The sequence below is a fragment of the Ooceraea biroi genome, chromosome 1 (assembly GCF_003672135.1).
Source record: "Ooceraea biroi isolate clonal line C1 chromosome 1, Obir_v5.4, whole genome shotgun sequence".
Taxonomy (NCBI): Eukaryota; Metazoa; Arthropoda; class Insecta; order Hymenoptera; family Formicidae; genus Ooceraea; species Ooceraea biroi.
Window position 1 is genome coordinate 19,739,082 of NC_039506.1, and position 16,343 is coordinate 19,755,424.

Sequence of the window (16,343 nt, forward strand, 5' to 3'; positions counted from 1 at the left end):
AATTTAAAGGCGGAGGAGCAATTGGTAGCACACCAAGCCAGACCGGGGACTGGTTCGTTCTTATCACGAGAACCACCCTCTTATCGATCAGTCGCTCGTATATAACCGCGCATATCTGGTCAGCGGCCGCGTTCGACGATCGACTTGTTCCCCGACGACGGAGAAAACTGTGCGCTCGTTTCGAAAGCGGACACTGTAGCAATTTACCTCGCAATTACCCATTCCATATTTTATCGTTCGAGCCTATCTCGTTTTAACATCGAAACTGCCTTGCGCGAATCCCGGTACGAGCGTGATGCCGCGAAAAAGAGAAACGTTACGCGGCGAGCGACTTTATCTCGCGCGAGTGATGCGCGATTAACTTTTCCCCGGACGGAAATTTAATTTACGGGTTAATTATGGGCCAGTTCGGCGTGGAAACGAGCGATCAAAACTAATGTGAACCGACTGGTCTGATAACGCGGCAAATGTACGCGCTGTGTAGCCGCAAGCGTGCCTCTTTTCAGTTACACGCTTACGTTGCACGAGATATTGGCTCCGCTTTATCGCGACGATGCGTCGACCCGCATGAATCGCGTTCGATTGGTTGTAAGGGTCCAATTTCCTATGGTAAATAGCCAAGTAATTAAGCATTGGATTAAATCTTTGCCGAATTAGTCTGACAAGATGCTTCCGATGCTGATCAATGATTGTTTGCAGCAAAATCAACAGTTGCAGATTCAAGATTATATTAATGTCAATTTTCTTGCTTGTGATTGTGTCCTGAAAAAATATCCAAAGATATTATTACCTTCTGACCCCGAGGGATCGACGTTCATTCCAAATCGATTTCGTCCAGCCCGAATTTTCGACTTTTCTTCATCAATCCCGGAACGAGCTGTGCCTCGATTCGTCACGAGTCACCGTTAACGACATCAGCTATCGGTGATTGCCGTGTCTCTCTTCTTCTCTCCTTTTCTTTCCCTACGATTTCATTACGCGTAATACACTTTTATCCGCGACGACCAAGCGGTTACGGTCACGTTAACACGCGTATCATGATCCCTCGGGCCTGGGAGGGCCGCCGCCGTTCGGGGATTCAGCTCGGCGCGGCGCCGGATCGCGTGCAAAAATCTACCCGCTCGATCGCGTGCCCGCACGTGCAAGCTGGCCGCTCCTGTCCAACTTTTCAGAAACTCGACTCTACATCGAGTACCGCGAGGGCGAGTGCAGTAACCGTGCGCCACGTATAGCAGGGCATATCCCTTCGCGTGGATAGATTTCAGGATAGGGACGCGCCTATTTCCGGCAGCGTCGAAAAGTGCATTTTTCGATTGCTTCTGTTACTCGCGATCGGGGGCCGGAGGACTTGAAGTAGTTTGTTCATCGATACTCGACCTCGGATTTGTTTCGCGTTTCCGGGAATGTAAATCCACTTGAGAAGCGCCAAACGTATCATAAATTTTGATCTGATTCCGCTATAATTAAGTTTGTTGATTAATTATATCAAGACATCTCAGATATTTCTTGAGAACAATAGCAATCATGTCCATTGCCGGACATGCCAAATTGCTTTGTCAAATAGCGGCGCTAATAGACGTACAGATGCAGGACAAACAGCTCCTGATCGTGCATCATTAGCGAAATTACTGGTTCATTAGGGATTCGACCGTGTTCGCGAGTCATCGTACTCCAAGGCTACCCGTGGATGGCCAAGGATGCAGGTACGTCCTTGATTCTAGACGCCTGCGAAATAGAATGTGCGTCTCTCTCCCGCGGGAAGACGGCTCGTTTCCTCTCAGGATCGGATCTTTGACGATGCTGCTGCTGCTACCACCCGCGTTCGGCTTGGATAACGCTCGATGATATCGATATCGCGATACCGAAGCGCTTAGCTGCGATTGCTCATTAGACACGTGAACCATGTCCGTCCATAACGTCTCCGGTGTCCGTGACGTTCGCGACGTCTATAACGTCAACGACGTCCATCGATCAAAGTGCATTGTCTAGTTAGAGGCGTTCTGTAGATAACGGCTATACGCCAGGCTATCGCGCGTATTAATTATGTACACGAAACGATTGTACGTATATGTATACGTGTGGTTCATATGCGGCGGTCCCATCATCCGCTACTCGGCGGTCTCGTTAACGGTCGAGATTCGAGCACAGTCGCCCCGGTATGCATATCCTATCGTGTTAACATTTCATCGGGATCTCAATGTATTCCACACTGTGGAATATAGCCTGAGCAATCGGGAACTATGATTGGATACTAACATATTAGAGAGGATATCTCTCTATCGCTGCACCATCAAGAGATGAAATGTTACATGATATTCCTATTTTTTTCTATTAAACGTGACACGCTTTTTTCAACTCTGATTATACCTATTGTAAAGTTGTTACTTTGTTCGATTTTATTCTGTCACGGCTTCTTCAATCATCTTCAGATAAAAATGCAGATTTCGGTTTCATCTGAATTTTCTGCGATGCATTGGAGACATGCCGCGTTGCCTCTATGCATCTCGAAACACATAAAACGTGGAACACTGTGTCCATTTGTCTCTCTTCCTTTCTTTCTTGCGTCTTGCGTCATGGTGGTCAATGCTGTCCTTTCAAGATTTTTATCCCGCCACTCAGGGAGATACGACCTCCGCACAGAATACGTCGCAACGTTGATTTCTACTACGATTTCTTTATGACAGCAATCAAATTTTCATTCATCGATATCGGATACGACGCCGAATAAAAACGCGCATCCTTACCGAAATGCAAACAAACGACGCTTTCATCATGGATGAACAAGAAGAGAAAAAGAAAAAGAGAGAGAGAGAGAGAGAGCACTGCGCTATGGCTATGGCGAATTTTGCATAACCCGAAGATACATCTCATACGTTTTCTGGTGCATGATTCATGCATATACTCCGGAGCATATACTCCGAAGCCGAGGCGCGGCTCTTATAAACCCGGAGAGGCTTTCTCGAATTCTTAAGTTCTCCCCGGCGAAGTTACGAGTTTGTTACTGATCTCTCTTCGCGCGGGAGTTATGCCATCATCGCGCGCCAACGCTTCATCGGCTGACTATATTACCGGTTTGAGTTTGACGCCTGAGCTGATTTCATTCCGGGCACGACCCGAATTTCTTCTCGATAGAGATGCTCCGGCGGATTTAGCGTGCGCAACCAACTCATGACGCCGCGGTGACTTATTGTCTCAAGCATAATTTGACAGTTTACTGTCTATTGCGCGAAATTTATTTTCACTAAACGCACTGTTTCTTCGTATTCGCTATCACTCATGTTGCATCTAATAAAGTCAGTATTATTATCGTTTCCGCTTTCACTTGAGATTACGTGAGTGGATCTACATTCAAAAAAGCTAATATAATGCTTCGCAAGACGATCGCGAGTCGCAAGAATCATCAATTCTCGCGGATGCGCTGGGTGTATGCATGTGCGCGAGCGTGTCATCGAAAGTAACTGGTGGACTTGCATCGCGAGCCAGGTTTTGCATAACTCGAAGATACGTCTCCCTCGTCGTCTGGTCCATAATTCATGCGACGGTGTACGTACTTTGGCGTCGCTCTTATGAGATCGCTAGACGGAAGCTTTCCACCGCACGCAAAAGTCCTTCGATTCTTAAGCTTCCCACGAAGTTACGGGGTAGTTACTGATCCTCTTCGCCCGTCTGCTCTGTTTCTCGCTGAGGGGAGAAACCTTGTGCTCCGACCAGGTACCGCCGTTGCGGCCGACTACATTATCGACTCCAGTTTGACAGTCGGGCTGATAGTTTCAAGTATGTGCTCGACTCGGACTCGCGGTTGAATTGCAGCTGCTGCAGCTGCTTGCCATCGCCTAGAGGGAAGGATATATACGTCAATTCAGAACGCGAAACAAACCGACGGTTTTGGCGAGCCAACCGCCTCGCGCACGTCTCTCTGTATCGCAGAATATATATACGCGATCGGTGGAGTTATGCAATCAACGGTGAACCACGCTACCCGACGTCGATGTTTGTTTCATGCACAAGTGACAGCAGCCGGAATGCGGCAACTTTGAAGTGTTAACGGCCGCGCCATTAGAGAATGCGTCTCGCGGTTGTCTCGCATTCTGGACTTACCGCATAGAAATCATTCGGTGCGACGTGAATTGCGAAAGTATAGCGAGAAAAAAGCGGAAGCCGTCGCAAAATTTACAGTCTCGGTGATCCTCTAATGGAAAGTATGAAAAAGGGGTACATTGTCTTCATTCTCTTTGATTCTTTTTTCTTCCGTGGAACGCAATTGAAAGCGCGGACATTTCGCCGCGCGCAACGGCCCATTGAAGATCGCGCAATCAATCAGATGCAACAATCGCCGCAAATGACCGCACGACGCGACGGCGACGGAGGCGCACAGGCGCGATACGAGCGGATTATCGAGTTCACTCGTGGCTAGAGAATATGAGGAGAGGTTCAGGGGGTGGCGTGTGCCAGCACCCGACCCGTAATTTACCGTTTTCATGTTTCCCGATAGTCATCGTAAACCTGTCAGCCGCGTGCCAAGTTTCTACCGAGCGCGCTCCCTATGACTTTTTATAGGATCCGTAATCACCTGCGTGTGATAACGGCTTTTACTTTAACGACCTGCGACCCGGGCGACAGCGCGAAAACTTTGCAAAAAGAATGAACCTTCTGATAACCGTGTAAAGGTATAACAGCGTCGCGATAATCTGCTTCCCTAAGCGACTCAAGCACTGGAGTGCGTATTACAAGATGCAAATAGCGTTGTCGACGTAATCGTCGATCAACGTTTTCGCGCGAACGTATACGTATCGGTTCGCGGGAATGGGAACAATGGAAAGAAATGGATCGATACGTGGATGTCGGACATTTTGCAGACCAGATGCAACGCGAGATTATGATTGCGTTATCCGTCTCGAAATGATCAGCTTCTGATTGAAAATCACTCTGCGAGGTCGAGGATACTTAAGCAGCTCGCCTAAGCAAATTAGCCCGTTTATCCCAAGGGAAACAAAGTTATCAGCGCAACTTCCTGTGAGCTATATTCCCAGATGAAGGAAAGTTGCTTATTATACAACCGACACTCGATCAAGGAGCGCGACGCTCCATTATTTTCGTCGTAACAAGCCGTACCACCAGATTTCCCCTAATCCTCTTTACGTATCAGCGGTATTAAACGTGATTAATTACCTTGACATCGTAAAGTGAAGGCAAACCAGTACGAGAGAAGCGCGATAAAAGAAATCACCGTAATGGTGCCGTTGAGCGCGCGAAATCCCGGTAATTAAAAGCAGTGTTTATTGCGTGGCGCAAACGAAAATGAAATGTGTTTTACGCGAGGGCAATTACGTTAAGGAAGGAGGCGCACACTTTTAGCTCCCCTAAATTTCACTGCGCATTTCATCGAGGTATATACAGCTCGCTCGCCGACTGTCGGCGAAATAAAATTATTTTATTACCGTCAACCTACATTACAATGTTCTGCTGATTAAGTTGCGGCAGTGATTTGTCATCTAAATGGATCTTTAAGCACATACGTCTAATCGAGCGTAACGTACACCGCGCGATCAATTTCGCTATTTTAATGGGACGCCGGAATTTCAAAATCACTGTCCCAGTTTATTTTTGTTATCCGCGGTTGAAACTTTGTCCGTGGTAAATCTCCAGTTTCATATCTTTTGGTAAACCACAGTACATTGTATATTTTTCCAAATGATGCACGTATGAAAAATAAATCTTTTTCAAAATAACAACAAGATTCGTTATCGAAGTATATCAGAACAAAAACGAGGCGAAAAGATAAACGATCGTATATTCACTGCAAAGCTATCGCGTCGCGTGTGTCATTGGCGAAAAATCCTGGCGATAACACTGAAGATTGGAAATTAGATCGGACCGGAACGCTTAAAAAGATAATAACGACGGACGGTCTCGGAGCGGCGAGCGGGCGGGCGGGCGAAAACGTTGAAGCGGCAGAAATGGAGCGAGGAAATCGTCCGGTATTCTTCGAATTGTTCAAGATTACGTTCTGCAGCTCGTGCAGTTTCTACGGCTCCGTGGGCTTGATAAATGCTCGGGGAAAAAAGGGCGGCGCGCGCCGGGATCTTTAATTTTTCACGAGGGAGGACCGGATTGCGCTGAATACCGGTGGCCCTCGGAGTGGGCCTCGGCAGGGTGCAAAGAAACGTGTCGATCGTCTCTGTATAAATCTCGTTAATGATCGGTCATCGATTTCTTGCGCGCCACCTTGCAAGTCGTCGACGACAGTGCGACGTGATGATTCATCGGCCGCGATGCCTTATCTGCCAAGAAACGGCTTTGGGCACAAACTAGCAAACGACAGCAGTCCAGAGTTATCTCAACAAGTCGCAGAATCGACATTAATGAATCGTCGGAGGAAATAGAAAGCTCAATCATTCAGCGAGTTGATCCGAGGTACTGTAACGTCGGATCATGGGAAAGCGCCCCGAGAGTTCGAGATACTGGCGGTGATCTCTCGACGCGCCCGGTGTAACGTTCCTGGCGTGCGCAACGAATTAATTCGTGCAATATTCATCGCAATTTCTCGCGCAATTTATCACGCTTTGCGCGCCGTAACGGACGTAAGGAGGAATAACGACGCGAGAGAGGAAGCTCGACGATGCGCATCTCCTCAGAATCGTGCCAGTGCGCTCTGCGCGACGATAAAGAAGCCCCTGGCGGAATAGAAAAATTCGAGATAAAGTGTCTTAAAAGTCTCGCCGTCGTCGGCACTCCTTCGTGGAAGAGTTGCAGCATGTCGGAAATAATGGAACAGAAGGTGCTCGCGGTACAATCGAAACAATTTACCGTCGCGCGGCCACCTTTATCTATAATAGCGCCGGACGGAAACGCCGATAGAACGCGGACGAGGGTAGTTTCTATCGTTGTCCTTCGACCCCGAGATTCCCCGGACTTCCGGCTACGAACGATACGGGAGACGAACGATACGGAATTGCACACGGCGATCCTTCCTGCTAACCAGAGGAACACGGGAGATTCGGCAAACGTATCTCCTCCCGCGCAACGTACCCCTTTGCTGCTCGGGATACCTACCACCCTCCACCTCGAAGTATGCTTTCGAATCAAACTCGGACGAGCACGCGGGAATTGCTGGGAGAAATAAGGCTACCGGGGCACCCCTGTGTGTGACTCACGTCCGCGATGTTTCAGGATGCACGAAAACGCGGGGGATGACGGCGGCAGGAAAGCAGGCCATCGGTGTCGGCGCGACGAAGCGGGGGAGGATGACCATATGGTACGAGAAGGGAAACGGGGCGACGCGAAAGACTCTCGCTTCGTTTAACCTGACCGGGCGCTGGACGATGGCCAAGCGGGTATCATGCGGACGTTAACTGCCCCTTTGAGCGCCAGTTATGAGTCTTTCGGATTGCATCAAAACTACACAATGGTTTCAACCTCTATCTATCCACCCATTTGTGTCTCTTTTTCCCTCCGTTTCTATCCCTCTCGCGAATACATAGGCCGGAAACTAGGGGAGGATGTCGAAGACGAGCGTATCTGGTCTCAACACTTCCGTGTCCTGCTTTCTGCAGTTTTCTTCATTCTCTTCCGTGAATCGCTTCCGCCACTTTACCGATGAACAACTCGGCGCCCCTTTCTTCCTTCTTTTCGTTCCGCGAGATTTCTGGAATTGTCTCGATGAACTTTGCGACCGGACCATCAAAATTTTACGACGATGCGTGTGGTGCTTACGGACGGAATTCGCACTGATAATTCCATTACGCGTCTCTTTCGGCGTTTAATTCGATTACGCGAAATTTATTTCCGATCTGGACGGAATTCGTACGCGATAGTGCGGCGCACGTACGGCTCGTTACTCGCACGCGAGCGTTGCAATATTTTCGATTCTCTCGCTTCCTGGCGCGTGTTTCGGACCGGTCGCCAAACCTACCCCCGACAATTTCCCGGTTCGCCGATGCATTCGGTACGTCAGGAAGCAGTTATGAGGCTACGTGCCAGCTTATCGCCGCCACGCTTCGCCGCGAGAGCAATTTTCTGAGCTGCCGATTATTTCGCCGGTGAGGACGGAAGCGTTCATCCGCTCGACGAGATTCGTACACGGCGATCACGGTGACACTGAGGCGGATGCGAGACTGCAATCGCGACGGATTGATGAGAAACTCTTGTAACAATGTTAATTTTATTCGGACGCGGAGAGATTAAAAAGCGACAATCTTTCTGCACGACCTGGAGTGCTGCTCCAACATTGCAACGTGTGTCCAATCGGCTCCAACACGGAAAAAAGAGGAAAATGTACCAACCCTAAAAAAGAGAGAGAGGAAGAGGAAAAAAGGAGATACCGGCAGCAATCCCAATGCAGCGAGGCTTGGATTTCACAGCGAAAACTATCGCGCTTTCAGGCACGATTGATTCCTTCCTACGAAATCAAACGCCTTTCGCGCTCCACGCAAAAACCCCTCCATTTGACTCTCTTTCCGTTTTCCTCTTTTTTTCTTCGTCCGACTGTCGGCCCGACGTACAGGATGCACGTTCCACATTTTCCTTCCTTTCTTTTCTCTTTTTAGCCGACGGGTACATGTCGATATCGGGGACGTGAATGGCACTGCGTTTCAAAGAACCGTGAAAAAAAGCGAAGGCTCAACCCGGTGAACGACGATTAACGAGCCGCTCTGTCGAATACAATCACCGGTAAGGGGGTACCCCATAGAAAACGCGACTGTATGTAACGTCGCACCGTCGTCTGCCTCGTATGTATCTCGGATCGTACGAATCTTCTTTTTTGCCCGACATTTCGTGCGAAGCGGGTGGCTTTTGCGCGTGACAACATCGTTACATTTCGCGCAACGAGAAATAACGGGACATCGAAAAATAATCGAGATCAAACAACAACATGTAAACATTTTTACCGGGTAGGTATTCGAAGTAGCAGGTCGTAGCGCGAGCGACATACTTCAATTTATCGTAACTTCGTGATGAGGAAGACGCCGCGTGTGCAGTCACGAGACTCCCTTATTATTAAGCGCTCGCGTGGAAACACGTAAGAAAGGAAGGAGGTATTGCTGGCGTTCAGCCAGACGGAGGAAGGATCAACAAGACGGTAATTAAATTTCCATCAAAAAAGGGAGACGTCGCTCAAAAATACAACACGCCCGGCTTTCGCAAACCGGAGATCTCCTGGTGAGCTTGGCGAATCCTCGATCGAAGGCTGTGCCGCAGCCAAGAAGGAGAGAGCAAGAGAGAGAGGGAGGAGAGGATGAACTTTGCAGGTCGGTACCTGGTGCCAAGTAGCTTGTACGTACACCGACTACTAACGACGATCCGCTTTGAGCCCCCGGTGCTGTGTAACTTCTCTCGCGCGCAGCATGCTCCCCGGGGCCCGGGAAGACCGGCGACACATGGCGTTCACCAAGAATGCTTGGATCTCCACGACCCGTGATATAATCGCAGCCTCCGGCTCCTGGCTGTGTGCCGCAAATACAAAGCAGAGCAGCGTCCACGCGGACAAACTTCGACGTCGTAACGCGCGACGCCATTTATTACGAGGCTGTATCGCCGCACGAGAAAACTCCGTAATCGCGTGCGACTGCCAATTTTTCGTCCACGGACTCTACCGAGGAGCTAGCTCGCTTGATCGAACGATTTCCTGCGCTTTGTTTCGCAAATATTGCGGGAGAAATCGTGCCCGTTTCGTCAATGACACACCCGCGTCGAGCTTTTGTCCCGCGAGATACGATTAAATCTGTTTCGCGCTTTTGTTCGCAAAATAAAACAAGTACGAATTATACACGGTGCCAAATAGATACCTACACGTATATTGCAGGGTAACACGATATTGCCAATCATCTCACTGGTAAAATTGTACGGCTTTACTGCTAATATTGACTTTGGGAACCGCAATAAGCGCAATAAACGCTCGCTCGCGGTTATTTGCGCCATCATTTTCGCGTATCGAAAGTAATTAGCGGAAATCGGATTGCATTTGGCAATTTTAAATTGCGTATAGACGCGATACGCGCTCGGGATTGAAATGTCAAAGGGGGACGGGGGACATTCTGCAAATTCCATTCGCGCAGCAATAAATCGGCCGGGTTACCTCGGATTGCTTAATGTATCGTAAACCTTAACGATAGTAATTTGCACGCGTATCCGATTATCAATTTTTAACGGATGCACGATTCAATTGCGTGTAACGGTTCTACCGCGTGTCCGCGTTTGTCGCATCGGGCGGAAAATAATCCACGGGAATTATATGGAAATTTCGATCGCCCGAGATAAATGATTCAATCGTTATCTCTCTCATTGCACTTACGTGACTCGACGTAGCGTGGACCGGAAAAACGCACGGCACCTCCGAAGTGAACGTGAAAAGCTGCGGTGGCGCGACGCGAGAAACGAGACTCCACGTTGGAGATCGTTTCCGCCAAGGTACCTCGTTTCCTTTGTAAATGGATTAGGTCGCCATTGTCCAAGTCCTCGAAGATAATCCTATGCATGCCGTGTCGTGATCCGGCAGTCACAGCCAGAGAATAAATCTCTCACCACTCTAAATGCTAATGAGCCTCGCGTGAGCGATACTTTTACATCGTTTTGGGGTAAACCGATGAGATGGGGATAGCAACTGTGGCGCATTACGTGCACATAGAAGGTGCTCCCGCCGAACGAAATCCGGCGATACAAGTAATTCATAATCGCACCCTCCGCGAGTGCCTATTCTCGAAAAATGCTGAAGTACGGACGATGCTCGTAGAAGCTAAACCTCGAATCTCCAACAAAGGTTACGCTCTTTACACGAACATATCAGTCATGAAATTTTCTCAACTCTGATGTTCGCGACAGCTCATTCTTCACTCGACTGATTATGATAAATGCGTCTAATTAACGTGAAAGTTACGAAATGGATTAAATACCCGTTTGACGACTATTTCGACCGGAAATTAAATTCACGTTGACACAGTCGACACCATTTCGTCGCACAGTAACGAAGCCGCAAGAACCGGTTGGAACTTTGCCCGGCGACACCCCGTACAGTTCAGTTTCTTTCCCAACGCGATGCAATATCCCTTCATCGAATAAACATTATTTAGCATCGATCTGAGTGTCGCGCTGCTACCGGCGTAATTTCTTGTCTGAAGCATCGACGAACGACACGCCGGAACCGCGTCGCGAACTCATCACATCGCGATCAGCGGATGTTCCGCTGCACGCGAAATACTTAATTGTTCTCGAACTCATGCAGTGAGCGCGTAATATTTGCATAACAACGTTAAGCCTATTACGTTCGGGGCGAATGATCGATTCGTCGAGATCGAGTCTCAGACGAGGTCGTGCGCGGGAGTCATCGCTCCCGCAGTTCCTCGGATAGAGAGCATAATCTTGGCAGATTACAAGCCACTCACCACCCGCATAATTCTCCGGGATCCCGATCAATCCGCGAGTACGTGACTCGGTGATTAGTTTCAATTTGCTGCGGTATCGACGTGGGCGTTAATTAATTACTCGGCGCGCTGATGTACTTTGTACGCGCGTGCAGGAAATTCCGTTCGGTAGCACTTTCGATTCTATCTATTGAAACCCTATCGCCGCGACTTTTTCGCACGATCGATGTTATCGTCATTAATTGCACTTTCGCGCCCAAAAAAAGCAGCATGATGGAGTGAAGGTCGTGGAGACGGGAACGCCAGCAGACACACGATCACAGTGCCAAATTTGCATCTTGCTGGCGTATGCAACGCGTGGCGCGATACGACTGCAACGGTATCAGCGGTACCGATAGCACAAGGGTCGTGAGGTCATGGGGGTGCAATCTGCGATCCGTATCCCTTTCAGCGACGGGCATTAACGCCATGCGCCGGGTCAGCCTGCTGATCCCCGGCTACCGGATCGGAAAGCGGAGCAGTAAGTGGAATGTCCGGGTGTAAACCAGAAACAGTTACCGTCGCCTGTACAAAGACTGTCAGCCATAATGCCACGACGACGACGGTCACTCCGACGGCATACCTTCCCTGCGAAGTTTCACCGCGGCATTTGCGGTGGTCGCCGCTAATGCGCTTAATTGTTGTTGCGCGCGGTGGAACGGGATGTATCAGATGTCTTGACTAAGCCGGCCGAGCTATTGTGAACTGTTCGTATATCGGAGTCGCGCGACCCAAGTCGTCTCGTGAACCAAGGGGAAAGTTACACGCGCCCAAGTCCGCGCTTCTGAAGAACCTTTATGAGAAACACGCGCGAGTTGCGGGGAGAATCAGCGGAATCGACAATTCCCTCGAGAGGCCATTAAAACGGAGCATTCAATCGAAACGATTAGAACTCCGCGTTTCTGCGAAGAAACTTGCACTTACTGCCGAGTGCCCGTTGTTTTCTCGAATCTCACTTCCTTTTACTTTGCTCGAGGGCTGAAGTCTTGGGCTGCGTTCGATGTTGATGTATCACGGAGGGAAGAAAATATACTGGAGAAAGATTCGCTTTCGCGCGCGTGAAAGGAAGATCCGATTCTTGTTCCGAGACGAGATTAAAAGGTGTTTTAACGAGGTCATCGTCGCGCAGGCACGCCCAAGTCGCAAATACCTGCGAAGCGTGCCTCGCCTTCTGGGTGGGCCATACACAACCATTTGCAACTGCATGAAAATTGCAAGATACGGCGAAAATTGCTCTCCGTGCCCTCGCTCGTTGCGCATTCGCCCGCATCTATGGTATTTATGAGTTTATGACTTGCACGTCGTACTGTGAACGAATCGGGAGGATGAGCTCGTATTACATCCTCTAAGACATCGATGATTAATACGCAATACTCGCAGAGAGACACGCTTTTTTAACTCGCGGAATATTCCAGCGAGAGAATACCGTATTGTACAGGGATATCTGTGGATGCTAACCGTGCGGAGGTAGAACCGCGTGGCAAGAACAACAAAAAGATAAGACTGAATAAAACGCAGATAATCGATGAGAGAGTATTTGGTATTCAGAAAATTGCCGAGAGCAAACTTTTAAGTCGCTGGCTTTGCGGGAGTTCGCTCGGTTTTCCAACAACATAAATTGCGAACAAACGCAGCACGAGAAAAAGGGACAATTCGCTTCGTTATTTGGTACGGAGTAAAATATTCATCGCGATTGTTGCGGTTGGCGGAGAGAGAACTTTATCATAATAATACAATACTTTATTCAGTAATCCAAGCAGCTAAAGTGCAATTACAAGCGAGCACATTCTCAAGTCGACAATGCGCGGTAATGTCATAATGCTGAATATTAGCAATTGATGCCGCGTACGATAACGTCGCGGTATTAATTAATTGCTGTAAAAAAATTTAAACTGCAAGCTTCTTATATTGTAAATTATCTCTGTGGTGTGATATCTCGCGCGTTTTAATATAAATACCGTCGCCCGTACTAACGTCAATGCTGGCAGCAACACCATTGGTTTATTGATAAGGGATGAAAGGTTAAAGGACCCAGAAGCCACCGACATCGTTAATCGATAGTGATATATTAATATCCGCGAGCGGGATGCAAAGCTCGAGCTTAAACTTTGCATAATACAGGAAGAAATCCCCGGATAATACAGGTTTATTAACAATATTTAAATCGTCGATGATATCTTCAGCAATGAATTTTATCTTACGATGAGTTTAGATTTTAAACAAATTATCTATAGTTTTTCACGTAGATTCTCCACATAAATGTGACATCGCTGGCTCGTGATCTGATATTCTACAGAAATTATTGTTAAGAATTACCTTTTACAGTTTACGATATTAGATCGGCATGTATAATATAATCAGCCACAATTTTGCGAACTGTTGTACGAGCATCGGCAAGCGGTGCGTATAAAGTTACCAGCAGCGAGCGATATGTACAATTAAGTGAAATTGTCAAGCGTGCCGGAATGACAAGCCATTGAAAAACACTTTACATTCGTGCCGAGAACTGCAGTGCCCCTGCGAAACATTTCCGAACCAGGCCAATAAATTCCCTTTCAACGGCATTCGCGATCAAGCGAGCATCGTTCGCCGTTAAATATCGCGGACAGCAGCGAGCGGGCAGGCAAACAGACAGAAATAGCAGTTTGCGCGCCCTTATTCTCCCAACAACTTTAACAATTCCGCAACCCTCACTAATCCGCTTTTCTACCCTCGTGAGAAAAGAATGGCGCGTGGCAGTATTTTGTCACACATGAAAATCATCGATGACGACAGTACTCAAGATAGAATTATATATACGATATAAACCAACGATATATATACGATATAAAAACAGAAATGTCATCGCCAGGCTTCTATTCTCGCGATCGGCCACCCGGTTCGACGACGCGACTATGACGCCGCGCACTCCGAGAGGGTGGCACACGGGGTGGATTGCGAGAGTCGGCACGGATGGGCATCGCGGGGCGGCACGGGATGAGGGGATGGTTGACGGTGGTGGTGGCGGTGGTAGTGGTAAGAGTTGACGTCGGTGGTCGGGGGCTGATATCTAGCTAAGCGCTGGCGCAGTTGGGTCGCGGTCTCCACCACGGTAGCATTTCGCCCACCGGTTCTCTTTACGCACCTATCTCTCCCTCTCGCTCCCTTACCCCCTTCGTCGTTGCACCCCCTCTAGCACCTCGCTCGCGCGACCTCCTCGCACGACGGCGATAGAACACCCTCTTTCTCCCTCCTCCATCTGCCGTCCTTTCGCGGACGGTGCATGCACGACACACCGCCGCACACACCCTCTATAACCTGCCTCCCCCTTCTAGGTACGTGCGCGTAGGTGAAGGGTGTTCGTGAGCGCGGCGCCGCGCGGTCGTGGCGCTTTAGTGTGAGTGCGGTATGATGAATGAACGGCATTTTCAAGGGACGGAAGTGGCGCGCGGAAGCGGCGCCCGCTAGCCCTTTTCGCGCGATCGTACGTCACGCAAGCGGAATCCGCGCGAAGATGCGCGGCGCGCGCGAGAGAGAGCGAGCACGCTCGCCCACGTGGAAGTACGCACCAGCTGCACTGGAAGGATTTAGTGGCGCACCGGTTCTCTCCCCGTGATTACGTGCTTACGACACGCTTGTCGCTAGCTCGCGCGCTCGTACGTTTGCCCGTGACAGCTGATAGGGGTGCGAAGGGGTGCGGCCGTGAAGATGGATTTGTGAAATGCTTCCTCGTGACGACGGACGACGACGTGTTTGGTGGTGCTGCGACGACCAGATGCACCGAGCTGCTTGCAAGATCAGGTACGCGATTCGGACTGATCAAATTGCAATTTAATCATTCGCAAGTGAACTCCGTGAGTCACGTGAGATGCGAGCGTGAATCTTTCTCGATGTGCAGGAAGAACGGAAAGGGAAGGATGAATCGTGAAAAAAGCGGGCAGCACGTGACCGCGTGGTCGATGTCTCGTGAATATTTCGTGGCGATCGCCGTGCATAAATCATCTTCTTAAAATTTTGCGCTGCCACGTGATCGCGTTCGTGTTTCGTTTTGAGGTAATTTGACGATCCTGCAAATGGATTCTGCTTATGCATTCACGTTCTCTTCCCGAGATGCATTAATATTATGAAATTTGTGAAAGTTTAATTACACTACTTTATGATACTTGACAAAATATAACGTGTTATTATGAATATAATATTATTTTTTTAATTATTATTTCCGCGCAAAAGCCATACTGTTAGCTTTTCGTTCCTTCGCTAATTCCGCGCCCGATTCGGCAACACTTCGATTAAACAATCTATGCGGCCTCATTGCAGCGCGATATCAGTTTATAGCGGTACGTACCGTCCACAGGCGGATGTGGATGCGTTCACTGAAATTCAATGACAAGTAAAATTAATATTCCCGTCCGTGTTGTATGTGCATACCGAATTAGTTCTGTCGATTATGATTTGCTGGTCGGTAACACGCGATCGGACAATGGACGCGTGAATTCAATCGGAATCGAATCACGTTCGTTTTCGATCGAGCATTCCGCAGCGTGCACTACTTAATGTAAACTTACCCAAACCGAGAGGATTGGAGAATTGTGGGCAAAAGGGGTGGACCACACATGAGCAACATATGCCGTGCATTCGCGCGTTGCATACGCTCAGTCCACACTGTTGATCCCGTGCGCGAGAGCAAACAACACGTACACTTTTCGAGAGCGCGCGAGGAGGACCGATATCATGCGCGACGTGATTAAATGCACACCTCGTTCCTCATCCCCTACGTTTTTGCCCGGCTGGTGCTCGAAATCGTAATCGCGACGGAAATAATTACTTTCTCGAATAATTGCGTGCGTTCGCGTATTACGGTGCGTTTTACGTAATTTGAAGGGGAGCATCGAGCGCATATCGCTTGCTTATTATCATGTGAGATATTAACCCGATTGCCGCGGCGATAATTTCCTCGCGCAAACTCCC

General features: G+C 48.9%; 1 protein-coding gene across 9 annotated transcripts in view; it reads left to right on the top strand.

Annotated features, from left to right (window-relative positions):
• The first annotated feature begins 15,037 nt into the window (after positions 1-15,037).
• LOC105277972 (zwei Ig domain protein zig-8) overlaps positions 15,038-16,343 on the top strand; it is a 50,802-nt gene continuing 49,496 nt past the window's right edge. For 4 of the 9 annotated variants that reach the window (XM_011336733.2, XM_026974092.1, XM_011336735.2 and 1 more), the window contains exon 1: positions 15,047-15,428. The gene's annotated coding sequence lies outside the window, so the exon portion shown is untranslated. Of the gene's footprint in view, positions 15,429-16,343 lie in introns of all 9 variants that reach the window. The other 5 variants (XM_026974083.1, XM_020031228.2, XM_020031223.2 and 2 more) reach the window with 5 other exon arrangements.